This window comes from Nicotiana tomentosiformis, chromosome 1 (assembly GCF_000390325.3).
Source record: "Nicotiana tomentosiformis chromosome 1, ASM39032v3, whole genome shotgun sequence".
NCBI classification, from domain to species: domain Eukaryota; kingdom Viridiplantae; phylum Streptophyta; class Magnoliopsida; order Solanales; family Solanaceae; genus Nicotiana; species Nicotiana tomentosiformis.
In genome coordinates, this window is record NC_090812.1 from 82510473 (window position 1) to 82525062 (window position 14590).

At 42.6% G+C, this 14590-nt stretch overlaps 1 pseudogene; it reads right to left on the minus strand.

Moving 5' to 3' along the window:
- Positions 1-2842: 2842 nt before the first annotated feature.
- LOC138907050 (uncharacterized) lies at positions 2843-5083 on the minus strand (annotated as a pseudogene).
- Positions 5084-14590: the final 9507 nt, after the last annotated feature.

Below are 14590 nucleotides of genomic sequence, written 5' to 3' on the forward strand. Positions count from 1 at the left end.
AAACCGACCCCGGGCCCTCTTGGTCAAAACTCGAGGTTCGGACAAAAATTCATTTACCCATTCACCCCCGAGCCCGGATATATAATTGGTTTTGGAATCCGACCTCAATTTGAGGTTTAAATCCCCAAATTTTGAAATCCCTAGTTTCTACCCAAAAATCCCCAACTCCACCATGAAAACCTTAGATTTTAGGTTGAAAATTCATAAAATGTAATGGCAAATTGAAAGAATGTGGTTTAGAATCACTTACCAACACTTTGGGGAAGAAAATGTCTTTTGAAAATCGCCTCTAGGCCGTCTAGCTTTTGAAAATGTGAAAGAATGGCTTAAGTCCCGTTTTGGGACTGTTTTATGAACTGGGCGACAGTGTTCATCGCGTTCGTGAGGACACTATCACGTTCACGAAGAGCTTCCCTGCTAGGTTTATGCGGTCGCGAAACCCTCACTGTGTTCATGAAGGCTATGCCCCCTAGCCTTCGCGTTCGCGAGCCCGTACTCGTGTTCGCGTAGAAGGAAAGTCTAACCCATCCCTATGTCCCAAATGCTATGCGTTCGCGATGAGCCGGTCTCGTTCGTGAAGGGTAAAGCTCCCATCACTCCACGATCGCGACTAGGCCTTCTCATGCGCGAAGAGGAAAAACTCATCACCCTGACCAGCTTACCCTTCGCGTTCACGAGAGTATTTTTGCGAATGCGAAGAAGAAAACACCAGAACAGCTGCTGCAGCAAAAATACCAGATTTTCTAAGTCCAAACACCCTGTAGCCTATCCAAAACTTACCCGAGCCCTCGAGGCTTCAGACCAAACATGCACACAAGTCCTAAACATCATACGAACTTGCTCACGCGATCAAATCGCCAATATAACACCTAAAACTACGAATTGAACATCAAATTGAATGAAATTTTCAAGAGAGCTTTAAAATTTCTATTTTCACAACCGGACGTCCGAATCACGTCAAACCAACTCTGTTTCAATTTCACAAACAAGTCTTAAATATTATAATGAACGTGTACTGAGCTCCAGAACCAAAATACGGACCCGATATCCACAAGGCCAAACATAAACCAAATTCTTAAAACCATTAGATTTTCAGTCATTCAATTTTCAACAAATATTCATATCTCAAGCTAGGGACCTCGGATTTCAATTCCGGGCATATGCCCAAGTGCCATATTTCATTACGGACCCACCGAGACCATCAAAACACGTGTCCGGATCCGGGTCCGTTTGCTAAAAATATTGATCGAAGTCAGCTTAAATTTATTTTTAAGGCAAAAATTCTCTATTTATCAGCTTTTAACATATAAGCCTTCCGAAAGAACACTCGAACTATGCACGCAATTCGAGGAAGGCTAAGATGAGGTATTTGAGACCTCGAAACACAGAATTAGGTTCTAAAATATAAGATGACCTATCGGGCCCGATAGGTCATCACATCCTCCACCTCTAAACAACTGTTCGTCCTCGGACGGACATAGAAAAGTAACTAGGCTGGTGAAAAGATATGGATATCTACTCCGCATGTCTGACTTGAACTCCCAAGTAGCTTCCTCGATGGGCTGACCTCTCCACTGTACTCGAACTGAAGGATAACTCTTTGATCTCAACTGGCAAACCTGCCAGGCTAGAATGGCCACTAGCTCCTCCTCGTAAGTCAAATCCTTGTCCAACTGGACAGAGCTGAAATCTAACACATGGGACGGATCACTGTGATACTTTTGAATCATGGACACATGGAACACCGGATGAACTGATGATAACCCCGGTGGCAATTTAAGCTTGTAAGCTACCTCTCCCACTCTCTCCAGAATCTCAAAAGATCCGATATACTTAGGGCTCAACTTACCCTTTTTTCCGAACCTCATTACACCCTTCATGGGTGATACCCGAAGCAACACTCTCTCCACGACCATGAATGCAACATCACGAACTCTACGGTCGGCATAACTCTTCTGCCTGGACTGAGTTGTGCGAAGTCCATCCTGAATAATCTTAACCTTGTCCAAGGCATCCTGTACCAAATCTGTACCCAATAACTGAGCCTCCCCGGCTCAAACCATCCGACCGACGATCGACACCGTCTACTATATAGTGCCTCATATGGAGCCATCTGAATGCTTGACTGGTAGTTGTTGTTGTAGGCGAACTCTGCAAGGGGCAAGGACTGATCCCACGATCCTCCAGAGTCTATAACACATGCGCGGAGCATATCCTCCAAGACCTGAATAGTGCGCTCGGACTATCCGTCTGTCTGAGGATGAAACGTGTGCTCAACTCAACCCGCGTGCCCAACTCATGCTGTACTGCTCTCCAGAAGTGCGAGGTAAACTACGTGCCCCGATCAGATATGATAGATATGGGCACACCGTGAAGACAGACGATCTCGCGGATATAAATCTCGGCCAACCACTCTGAAGAATATGAAACTGCAATAGGAATGAAGTGCGCTGACTTAGTCAGCTTTTCCACAATGACCCAAATGGCATCGAACTTCCTCTGAGTCCGTGGGAGTCCAACAACGAAATCCATAGTGATACGCTCCCACTTCCACTCAGGAATCTCTATCTTCTGAAGCAAACCATCAGGTCTATGATGCTCGTACTTTACTTGCTGACAATTTAGACACCGAGCTACATAAGCAACTACATCCTTCTTCATTCTCCTCCACCAGTAATGCTGCCGCAAGTCCTGATGCATCTTGGCGGCGCCCGGATGGATAGAATACCGAGAATTGTGGGCCTCCTCAAGAATCAACTCACAAAGTCCATCCGCATTAGGCACACAAATACGACCCTGCGTTCTCAAAACTCCATCATCTCCAATAGTAACTTGCTTGGCATCACTGTGCTGCATCATGTCCCTAAGGACAAGCAAATGAGGGTCATCATACTGCCGCTCCCTGATGTGCTCAAACAACGAAGACCGAGCGACGGTATAAGCTAGAATACGACTGGGCTCAAAAACATCCAACCTCACAAATTGATTGGCCAAAGCCTGAACATCTAGTACAAGCGGTCTCTCACCAATTGGAATGTATGCAAGGCTACCCATACTAGCTGACTTTCTACTCAAAGTATCGGCCACCACATTGGCCTTCCTGGGATGATACAATATGGTGATATCATAGTCTTTCAATAGCTCCAACCACCTCCTCTGCCTCAAATTGAGCTCCTTCTGCTTGAACAAATACTGCAAGCTCCGATGATCCGCGAATACCTCACATGGCACACCGTAAAGATAGTGCCTCAAATCTTCAGCGCATGAACAATGGCTGCCAACTCTAAGTCATGGGCATGGTAATTCTTCTCGTGAACCTTCAACTGCCATGAAGCATATGCAATAACCTTGCCACCCTGCATCAATACCGCACCCAGACCAATATGAGATGCGTCACAATATACTGTATAGGATCCTGAACCTGAGGGTAACACCAATACCGGTGCCGTAGTCAAAGTAGTCTTGAGCTTCTGAAAGCTTGCCTCACACTTGTCCGACCATCTAAACGGGGCACCCTTCTGGGTTAACCTGGTCAACGGGGCTGCTATAAATGAGAACCCCTCCACAAACTGACAGTAATAACTCGCCAATCCCAAAAAAATACGGATCTCTGTAAGTGATGTGGGTCTAGGCCAGTTCTGAACTGCCTCAATCTTCTTAGGATCCACCTGAATTCCCTATGCTGATACAACGTGACCCAAGAAAGCAACTGAACTCAACCAAAACTCGCATTTTTAGAACTTAGCATACAATTGGTTGTCTCTCAGAGTCTGAAGAACGATCCGAAGATGCTGCTCATGCTCCTCTCGGTTGCGGGAGTATATCAAGATATCGTCAATAAATACAATCATGAAGGAATCCAAGTACGGCTTGAACACCCAGTTCATCAATTCCATGAATGTTGTTGGGTCATTTGTCAGCCCAAATGACGTCACTAGAAACTCATAATGCCCATACCGAGTCCGAAAAGCTATCTTAGGGACATCGGATGCCCTAATCCTCAACTGATGGTAGCCAAATCGCAAATCAATCTTCTAAAACACCTTGGCACCCTGAAGCTGATCAAATAAATCATCAATCCTTGGCAATGGATATTTTTTCTTGATGGTGACCTTGTTCAATTGCCGATAATCTATACACATTTTCATCGATCCATCTTTCTTCGTCACAAACAACACAGGTGCACCCCAGGATGAGACACTAGGTCTAATGAAGCCCTTATCAAGCAGATCTTACAACTGTTCCTTTAATTCTTTCAACTCTGGCGGGGCCATGCGGTATGGCGGAATGGAAATGGGCTGAGTGCCCGAAGCCAAATCAATGCAGGAATCAATATCCCTGTCGGGTAGCATCCCCGGCAGATCTGCAGGAAACACCTCTGGAAACTCACGAACAATCGGCACTGAATCCATGGAAGGAACCTCCACACTAGAATCGTGGACATAAGTCAAATAAGCTAGACACCCCTTCTCGACCATATGCCGAGCCTTCACATAAGAGATAACCCTGCTGGTAAAATGGCCAGGAGTCCCTCTCCACTCTAATCGAGGCAACCCCGTCAAGGCTAAGGTCACCGTCTTGGCGTGATAATCTAATATAGCATGATAAGGCGACAGCCAATCCATACCCAGAATGACATCAAAATCAACCAAGTCTCAAGGCTCCCAATGGTGACCACGCATGAATGATAAACACGACCTATAACAATATCATCTCCCACTAGTGTGGACACATACACAGGAGCACTCAAAGAATCACGAGGCACGGCCAAATAGGAAGCAAAGTAGGATGACACATAGAAGTAAGTAGATCCCAGGTCAAGTAGAACTGAAGCATCCCTACTGCAAACTGAAACAGTACATGTAATAATGGCATCAGATGACTCAGCCTTATTTGGAAAAGCATAACACAGGGGTTGGGCCCCACCGCCCTAAACTACGTCCTTGGGACGGCCTCTAGCTGGTTGGTCTCCACCTCTAACGGCCTGACCTCCACCTCTAACAGTCTAGCCCCTACCTCTAGCTGCCTGACCCCTGCCTCTGGCTGGATGAGCAGATGGTGCAGCAACTGGTGTCGGAACCATGGCACGAGAACCCTGATGTTGTGAGTTTCCCGATGTCTGAGGGCAAAATCTAGCAATGTGCCTCGGATCACCACAAGTATAACAAGACCTCAGTTGTTATGACTGTTAGCCGTGAAACTGACCCTGTCGACCTGAGTAACTACCCTGAAAACTCTGAAGCGGAGGTGCACTAATAGGGGCTGGTGGTGCACTGTAGGCTAGCTGGTCGGAATAATGCATATGAGGGCCACGACCACCTGAGGCACCGTGGGATGCCTGGAGTGCTGAATGAAATGGCCTGGGAGGATGGCCTCTGCCATAAGTACCCTGGCCTCCAGATGAGGCTCCACTGAATCCACCGGAGTGACGAGGCTTCTTGTCAGACCCCTGACCACTCCCCTGAGCTAAAACCATCTCAACTCGCCTGGCAATATTGGCAGCCGCCAGAAAAGAAATCTCACTCCCAGTCTCCTTAGCCATCTGCAATCTGATAGGCTGAGCAAGTCCATCAATAAACCTCCTCACCTTCTCTCTCTCGGTAGGAATTAGAATAAGAGCATGATGGCCCAAATCCACAAAATGGGTCTCATACTGAGTAACATGCATACTGCCCTGCTGGAGACGCTCGAACTGACGGCGATGCTCCTTTCTCAATGTGATAGGGAGAAACTTCTCTAGGAAGAGCTGAGAAAACTGGTCCCAAGTAAGAGGCGACCCAGATGGTCTGGTCAACAAATAATCTCTCCACCATTTCTTGGCGGAACCATTCATCTGAAATGAAGAAAAATCGACCCTATTGGTCTCCATTATACCCATGTTACGTAGAACCTCGTAACAGCTGTCGAGATACTCCTGGGGATCCTCTGAAGGAGCACCACTGAAGTGAACTAGAAAGAGTTTGGAGAACTTTTCCAATCTCCATAAAGCTTCAAAAGACATAGCTAACCCATCTTCGGCCTGTATCGCAACAACCGGTTGAACTACTCTGACTGGCTGAGTTGTTGGAGCCTGATACTGGGGAGCTATCTGCTCTGGAGCGGGAGTTGTGGGAGTCTGGGATCCTCCTCCATCCTGAGAGACGGCTGGTGCCATGGGAAATGTACCAGTCTGGGCCACACTCTCCATAAAGCCCACCAAACAGACCAAAGCATCATGAAGTACTGGGGTGGCAATGAACCCCTCCGGAACCTGAGCTGGTCTGGCAGGAACAGTTTGGGCTGGAACCTTCTTGCCCAAATCCACCTGAGGCTCCACTGCTGATACCGTTGCTCGAGCTCTGGGTTGCGCCCTACCCTTGCCTCGGCCTCTGGCACGGCCTCGGCCTCGATCTCTGCCCCTCGTAGGAGCTGCCACCGGGGACTCTGGCTGCTGCTCATTTGAGGAAGCGATACATGTTCTCGCCGTCTGCGAGAGAATAAGAGTAGAAGAGTTCAATCAGTATTGAGAAAACAAAATCGCACGACAGAGAAGAATAAAAGTGAAATTTGTTCCTAAACTTCATAGCCTTTGGAAGATAAGCACAAACGCCTATGTTCCGATCCTTCAGACTCTACTAAGCTCGCTCGTGAATCGTGAGACCTAGTCAACCTATTTCTTTAATACCAACTTGTCACAGCCCGGAATTCCCACCGTCGGGACTGTGATGGCGCCTAACATTTCACTTGCTAAGGAAGCCAACGTTAGAGAATCATTAAACCAATCATTATTCCATTCAATAAATAACAGCAAATTAGCTAAGATGAAATAAAATGAGTGCGTAATAATATAAAAACTGCATTAATTACTACCACCCGGATCTGGAGTCACAATTCATGAACTTCTAAGATTTCACTATAAGTAAATGTCTGAAGGAAATATAATTGTTTTCGATACAAATGAAACAGTAAAGGAAATGCATAGAAGGGGACGCCAGGGCCTGCGGATGCTAATAGGACTACCTTGGGTCTCCAAACGAATCAAGCCAGCAGCTAGACTCAGGGTCAACTCAGTCCGGTACCAAAATTTGCACAGAGAGTACAGAGTGCAGTGTCAGTACAACCGACCCCATGTACTGGTAAGTGTCTAGTCTAACCTCGGCGAAATAGTGACGAGGCTAGGACAAGACACCTACAAATAAACATGTACAATATATATATATATATATATATATATATATATATATATATATATATATATATATATATATATATATATATATATATATATATATATATATATATATATATATAACCATAACAACAATTAAAGAAGCAAGGCAAGTAATATTGGGAAGGGGACATGTTGAGGGGATTACATGGCAAGGAATCACAACAGAAATGAGAAGATGATCAATCGACATATCTTTAACATAAAGAAATAAGTAAACACAGTAAATGAAAGTGCACGGCATCACCCTTCGTGCTTTTACTCTCAACCTCACCATAAGAAATAATAGAAATGGCACGGCATCACCCTCCGAGCATTAACTCTCAACCTCACCATAAGAAACAATAGAAACGGCACGGCATCACCCTTCATGCATTACCACTCACTCACAAAATGTTGCACGACATCACCCTTCGTGCTTTAACACTCTCCCTCACCAAGACAGTGAACAATAAAAACAGGGAGATAGAAATATCAAGAACAAATCTAACTTCAACATTCAATTCCACGTTACTAACCTCAACTTTGAGCCAATACTCAATCAATACCAATTTCCATAAAACATAATAAGAGTTATTCAACATAGCGAATAGCTAGTCTGATTATGAACAATATGATCAAGGAATACCACGATTACAATAATAAGACTCACTCGCATGTTATGACTTGACAGCAGCGCATAGGTACTCGTCACCTTACATATATGTTGTACTCTACATACAAACATGTAGCAAATAAGCAAATAATGCCTAATCCTTCAAGCCAAGGTTAACCACGATACTTACCTTGCTCCGAAGGCCACTCAATACTCAATCACAGCTTTTCCTCTAGAATCCACCTCCAAACCACTCGTATCTATTCAAAAATGACTCAATAATATCAAATATTGCTAAAGGAATCAATTACATTGCATAAATTTAGATTTCCCAAAATTTCTCCCAAAAAAGTCAAAAATCAACCCTGGGCCCGCTTGGTCAAAACCCGAGGTTCAGATCAAAATCTATTTACCCATTCACCCCCGAGCCCAGATATATAATTGGTTTGGAATCCGACCTCAATTTGAGGTCTATATCCCCAAATTTTGAAATCCCTAGTTTCTACCCAAAAATCCCCAACTCCACCATGAAAACCTTAGATTTTAGGATGAAATTTCATAAAATGTAATGGGAAATTGAAAGAATGTGGTTTAGATTCACTTACAACACTTCGGGGAAGAAAATGTCTTTTGAAAATCGCCTTTAGGCCGTCTAACTTTTGAAAATGTGAAAGAATGGCTTAAGTCCCATTTTGGGACTGTTTTATGAACTGGCGACAGTGTTCATCGCGTTCGCGAGGACACTGTCGCTTTCGCGAAGAGCTGCCCTGCTAGGCTTACGCGGTCGCGAAACCCTCACCGCGTTCGCAAAGGCTATGCCCCTTGGCCTTCGTATTCGCGAGCCCGTGCTCTCGTTCGCGTAGAATGAAAGTCTGACCCCTCCCCATGTCCCAAATGCTACGCGTACATGATGAGCCGGTCGCATTTGCGAAGGGTAAAGCCCGCATCACTTCGCGTACGCAATCAGGCCTTCGTGTGTGTGAAGAGGAAAAACTCACCCTGACCAGCTTACCCTTCATGTTCGCGAGAGTATCTTCGTGAACGCGAAGAAGAACACACCAGAACAGCTGCTGCAGCAAAAATACCAGATTTTCTAAGTCCAAACACCCCGTAGCCTATTTGAAACTCACCCGAGCCCTCGGGGCTTCAAACCAAACATGCACATAAGTCCTAAAACATCATACGAACTTGCTGGTATGATCAAATCGCCAATATAACACCTAAAACTACGAATTGAACACCAAATCGAATGAAATTTGCTAGAAAGCTTTAAAACTTCTATTTTCACAACCGGACGTCCGAATCACTTCAAACCAACTCCATTTCTCATCAAATTTCACAGACAAGTCTTATATATTATATTGAACTTGTATCGGGCTCCGAAACCAAAATACGGACCCATTAATACAAGGCCAAACATAAACCAAATTCTTAAAACCATTAGATTTTCAGTCTTTCAATTTTCAACAAAAATTCATATCTCAAGCTAGGGACCTCGATTTCAATTCTGGGCATACGCCTAAGTCCCATATTTTATTACGGACCCACCGGTACCGTCAAAATATGGGTTCGGGTCCGTTTGCTAAAAATATTGACCGAAGTCAACTTAAATTAATTTTTAAGGCAACAATTCTCTATTTATCAGCTTTTAACATATAAGCCTTCCGGAAGAACACTCGGACTGCGCACGCAATTCGAGGAAGGCTAAGATGAGGTTTTTGAGACCTCAAAATGCAGAATTAGGTTCTAAATTATAAGATAACATATCGGGTCATCACACAAAGCCCAATCAGGTTCTAGCTTGCACGGTCACTCGATCTTCTTTATATGAACGCATCAGAGAGCGGCAGTATGATGATCCTCATTTACTTGTCCTTAAGGACATGGTAAGGCACGGTGATGCTAAACAGGTTGCTGTAGGGGAAGATGGAGTTCTGCGAATGCAGGGTCGTATTTGAGTGCCTAATGTGGATGGGCTTCGTGAATTAATTCTGGAAGAGGCCCACAGTTCCAGGTATTCTATTCATCTAGGTGACGCCAGAATGTATCAAGATTTGCAGCAACATTATTGGTGGAGGAGAATGAAGAAGGATATAGTTGCATATGTAGCTCGGTGTCTGAATTGTCAGCAAGTTAAGTACGAGCATCAGAGACGTGGTAGTTTGCTTCAGAAGTTAGAAATTCCTGAGTGGAAGTGAGAGCGTATCACTATGGATTTTTTTGTTGGGCTTCCACGGACTCAGAGAAAATTTGACGCAGTTTGGGTCATTGTGGATAGGTTGACCAAGTCAGCACATTTCATTCTAGTGGCAGTTACCTATTCTTCTGAGCGGTTAGCTGAAATTTACATTCGTGAGATTGTTCGCCTTCATGGTGTGCCCGTGTCTATTATTTCAGATCGAGGTATGCAGTTTACCTCACACTTTTGGAGGGATGTACAGCGTGAGTTAGGCACGCGGGTTGAGTTGAGTACAGCATCTCACCCACAGACAGACGGACAGTTAGAGTGCACTATTCAGATATTGGAAGATATGCTTCGCGCTTGTGTTATAGACTTTGGAGGTTCTTGGCATCAGTTCTTTCCACTTGCGGAGTTTGCTTATAATAAAAACTATCAGTGGAGCATTCAGATGGCTCCATATGAAGCATTATATGGGAGACGATGTCGTTCGCCAGTTTGATGGTTTGAACCGGGAGAAGCTCGGTTGTTGGGTACCGATTTGGTACAGGATGCCTTGGATAAGGTCAAAGTTATTCAGGATAGACTTCGTACAGCTCCATCTAGGAAAAGGAGTTATGTCGATCGTAAGGTTCGTGATATTGCATTCATGGTAGGAGAAAGATTATTGCCCCGAGTTTCACCTATGAAAGGTGTAATGAGGTTTGGAAAGAGGGGCAAGTTGAGCCCTAGGTATATAGGCCCCTTCGAAATTCTTGAAAGGATGGGCGAAGTAGCCTACATGCTTGCATTATCACCTAGTTTAGCAGCGGTTCATCCGGTATTCCATGTATCTATGCTTCGAAAATATCATGGTGACCCATCCCATGTGTTAGATTTTAGCTCAATCCAATTGGACAAGGATTTAACTTACGAAGAGGAACTGGTAGCTATTCTAGCCCGGCAGGTACGACAATTGAGGTCTAAGAGTTATCCTTTAGTTCGGGTACAATGGAGAGGTCAGCCGGTAGAAGCATCTACCAGGGAGTCAGAGTCGGACATTCGGAGTAAATATCCACACCTTTTCACCAACTCGGGTATTTTTCTACTTCCGTTCGAGGACGAATGTTTGTTTTAGAGGTGGAGAATGTGATGACCCAAAAGTTCATCTTTAAATTTGATAATTAATTCTATGTTCTAAGACCTCGAAAAGCACTATTTATCATTCCTCGACTTGTGTGCGCAGTCCGTATAATTTTTCGAAAAGTTTTTATGTGAAAAATGGATTAAAATGTGAAATAGAGCTTTAAAACTCAATTAAGTTGACTTTGGTCAACATTTTGAGCAAATAGACGAATAAGTATTTTGACAGTTCCGGTAGGTCCGTATCGTGATTTGGGACTTGGGCGTATGTCCGGAATTTAATTTGGAGGTCCCTAGCTTGAATCATCGCTAGTTGGCGAAAACTAGAAGCCTTTCAAAGTTTGACCACAATGTGACTTTTATTGATATCGGGGTCGGATTTGAGTTCTGAAAATTTTCATAGGTCCGTTATGTCATTTATGACTTGTGTGCAAAATTTGAAATCATTCCGGATTGATTTGATGTGTTTCGGCACAAGATATAGAATTTAAAAGTTCAAAGTTCATAGACTTTGATTTGAGGTGCGATTCATCATTTTGATGTTGTTTGCATGTGATTTGAGGACTCGAATAGGTCTGTGTTATGTTAAGAAACTTATTGGTATATTTCAACGGGATCCTGAGTGGCTCAGTAAGTTTCGGGGTGAGTTTTGAGCGATGTTCGGGCATTTTGGCACTCTAATATTGTTCTGGAACTTTTGGAAAGGTGCGGACCACAGAGGAAAAGTGCGGACCGCACAATTTTGTGTGCGGCCGCACATCAGGGGTCTGCAAGTACGATGGTTTGACTTTGGAATATTATATCGTTTGATCCACAAGGAATTCGGAGATGATTCAAAACTGAAAGTTGTAGCCCTTCGTGTCTAGTTTCCAGAAAGGTAAAGAAAGTATCATTTGGACCTCTGTAGAGAAAGTTATGGGTATTTTACTGAAGCCTGGTAGTATAGAGTGTTGAAGTGCGGTCGCACAATTTGGAGTGCGACCGCAAATGTGCGGTCAGCACAATGAGGGGTCAGATTGTGTATTATAAAACCGAGGGTTTGGGTATTATTTCGCATTTGGACTTTGGGAGCTCGGTTTGTGACGATTTTTCGTGGATTTTTCAAGAAATTCATCGGGGTAAGTGATTCTAACTCAGATTTGGTTAACATACATGAATATATCATTGATTTCATCATCCAATTAGTATTTTGAGACGAAAATTTGGGGGAAATTGTAGAAATTTCATAAAATGAAATTTTGGGATTTGAATATTGATTCGAAGTCGTATTTGAGTGGAACTAGTATGGTTGGACTCGTAATTGAATGGGTTATTGGATTTTGTGAGTTTTGTCAGATTCCGAGATGTGGGCCCCACGGGCGATTTTTGAGCTAAATTTTGAATTTTGTTGGAAAATTAGTATTTTCTTATGGAATTAATTCCAATAAATGTTATTGAATATATTGAATTGTTTATGACTAGATTTGAGGATTCCGGATGCTAATTCGCGAGGCAAAGGTTTATTGGATTCTTGAATTTGGTTGCAAAGCGAGGTAAGTGTCGTGGTTAACCTTGACTTGAGGGAGTAGGACTTATTTGTCTATTTGCTACATGATTTAATGTGCGGGTACAACGTATATATGAGGTGACGAGTACTTATGCGTTGTGGTTGAGTCAAAGCATGCGGGTGGAATTTGTTTATTGTGAATAATTTGTCTATTTAATTAAGATATCCCTGCTTAAGTTTATTATTGATTATTTGATCATTATTCGTGAAATTATTATTCATTTAATTATTGTTAAATATTTTGGAAGGTGAAGTCAGTATTTTGGTATTGAATTGATTGATAAGTGTATATCCCCGCATTTAAATACTCTTCCGAATTTATATTAATATTTTCATGGTAAGGAAGAGTGTAAAAGCACGAAGGGTGTTGTCGTGCCATTTGTGAGTGTAAAAGCACGAAGGGTATTGCCGTGCCATTTGTGAATGTAAAAGTACGAAGGGTGTTGCCATGCCATTTGTGAGTGTAAAAGCACGAAGAGTGTTGTCGTGCCATGTGTGAGTGTAAAAGGTGATGCCGTGTCATTTTCAGAGAGTGTAAAAGCACGAAGGGTGATGCCGTGCCAAATGAGATTAAAAGCACGAAGGGCGGTACCGTGCCATTTTCATATTATCATTTGCATATTTTATTGTTGATGAATTAATTGACTGCTAAGTGATACATCTCCTGCTAAAATTTTTATATCATTCCCCTTCGCATATTCCCTCCCAATTTATAAATTGTTATTTATTGTATCATTGCTACTTTGTATTTGTATATACTTGTATAGGTTGATTACGTACGTGTCTTGTCATAGCCTCGTCACTACTTCGTCGAGGTTAGGCTCGGTGCTTACCAGTACATGGGTTCGGTTGTACTGATACTACACTCTGCACTTCTTGTGCAGATTTAGGAGTGGGTCCCAGCGGTGTACCATAGATTTGCCCGGATACAGCTACCAGTGGAGAATTAAGGTATAATTGCACAGTTTTCGCAATTGTGAAGTCCCCTTCTATCTTATCTCATCTGTGTATTATATTTCAAACAGCTTGAATTTCATTCAGACCTTTATTTGTATTATTCTAGAAGCTCGTGAACTTGTGACTCCAGTTCTGGGATGGTATTTAGATATCGTGATTATTATGGATTATTCTCTTTATTTCAGACTTTATTTCCGCATTGGTTCCTTATTATTAATAAATTTAAAATTTTGTTAAAATGGCTAATTATATTCTAACGTTGGCTTGCCTAGCAAGTGAAATGTTAGGCACCATCACGGTCCCGAATGTGGGAATTTCGGGTCGTGACATATTCCTCTTGAAAGTGCAACATGTAGTTATTCATGTGAGAAATAATGTTGTGACAGATAGTCCAACACTTGAAATTGTTTGCCCTTGTGCTTTACTTATTGTCATTGTTGTGATGATATCTATATAATATCTACAAGCTAACATTATATAGCAGTTGCAAAACAATATTTAATTTTATTGAATAATTTATGTATTATCTACAAAATATCAAGATGCTCAATATAGCAAAATAATTTATTAACCAGGAAGATAACTTATTAGATATTGTAAAAAAATGGCTTAATACATGTGTTCCTACATTAAGATAATATATGGCCCAACAATTAGATGAATAAAAATTTAACCAGACAAAACTATTAGCAGTAAAAGAGTACATAGAAGCGACCTATATATGACCCTAAAATAAAGTATGATGACGTCTAATTCATATACATGATCCTAAACCAAAGGATTACTCTATTTTGGAGAATGGGAGCGATAAGGAGAACTAATAATATCTTTGGAGAACTTTGCTTCTTTTTATAACAATATCACAATTTATGTCCAATACTCTCGAAAAAAATTATGATGAGTAGTGTGGAACAATATATGACTTCTTTTAGAGAAATAACTGGCTTATTCATGTTCTACACGGATTCAGACAATAAATCTAAA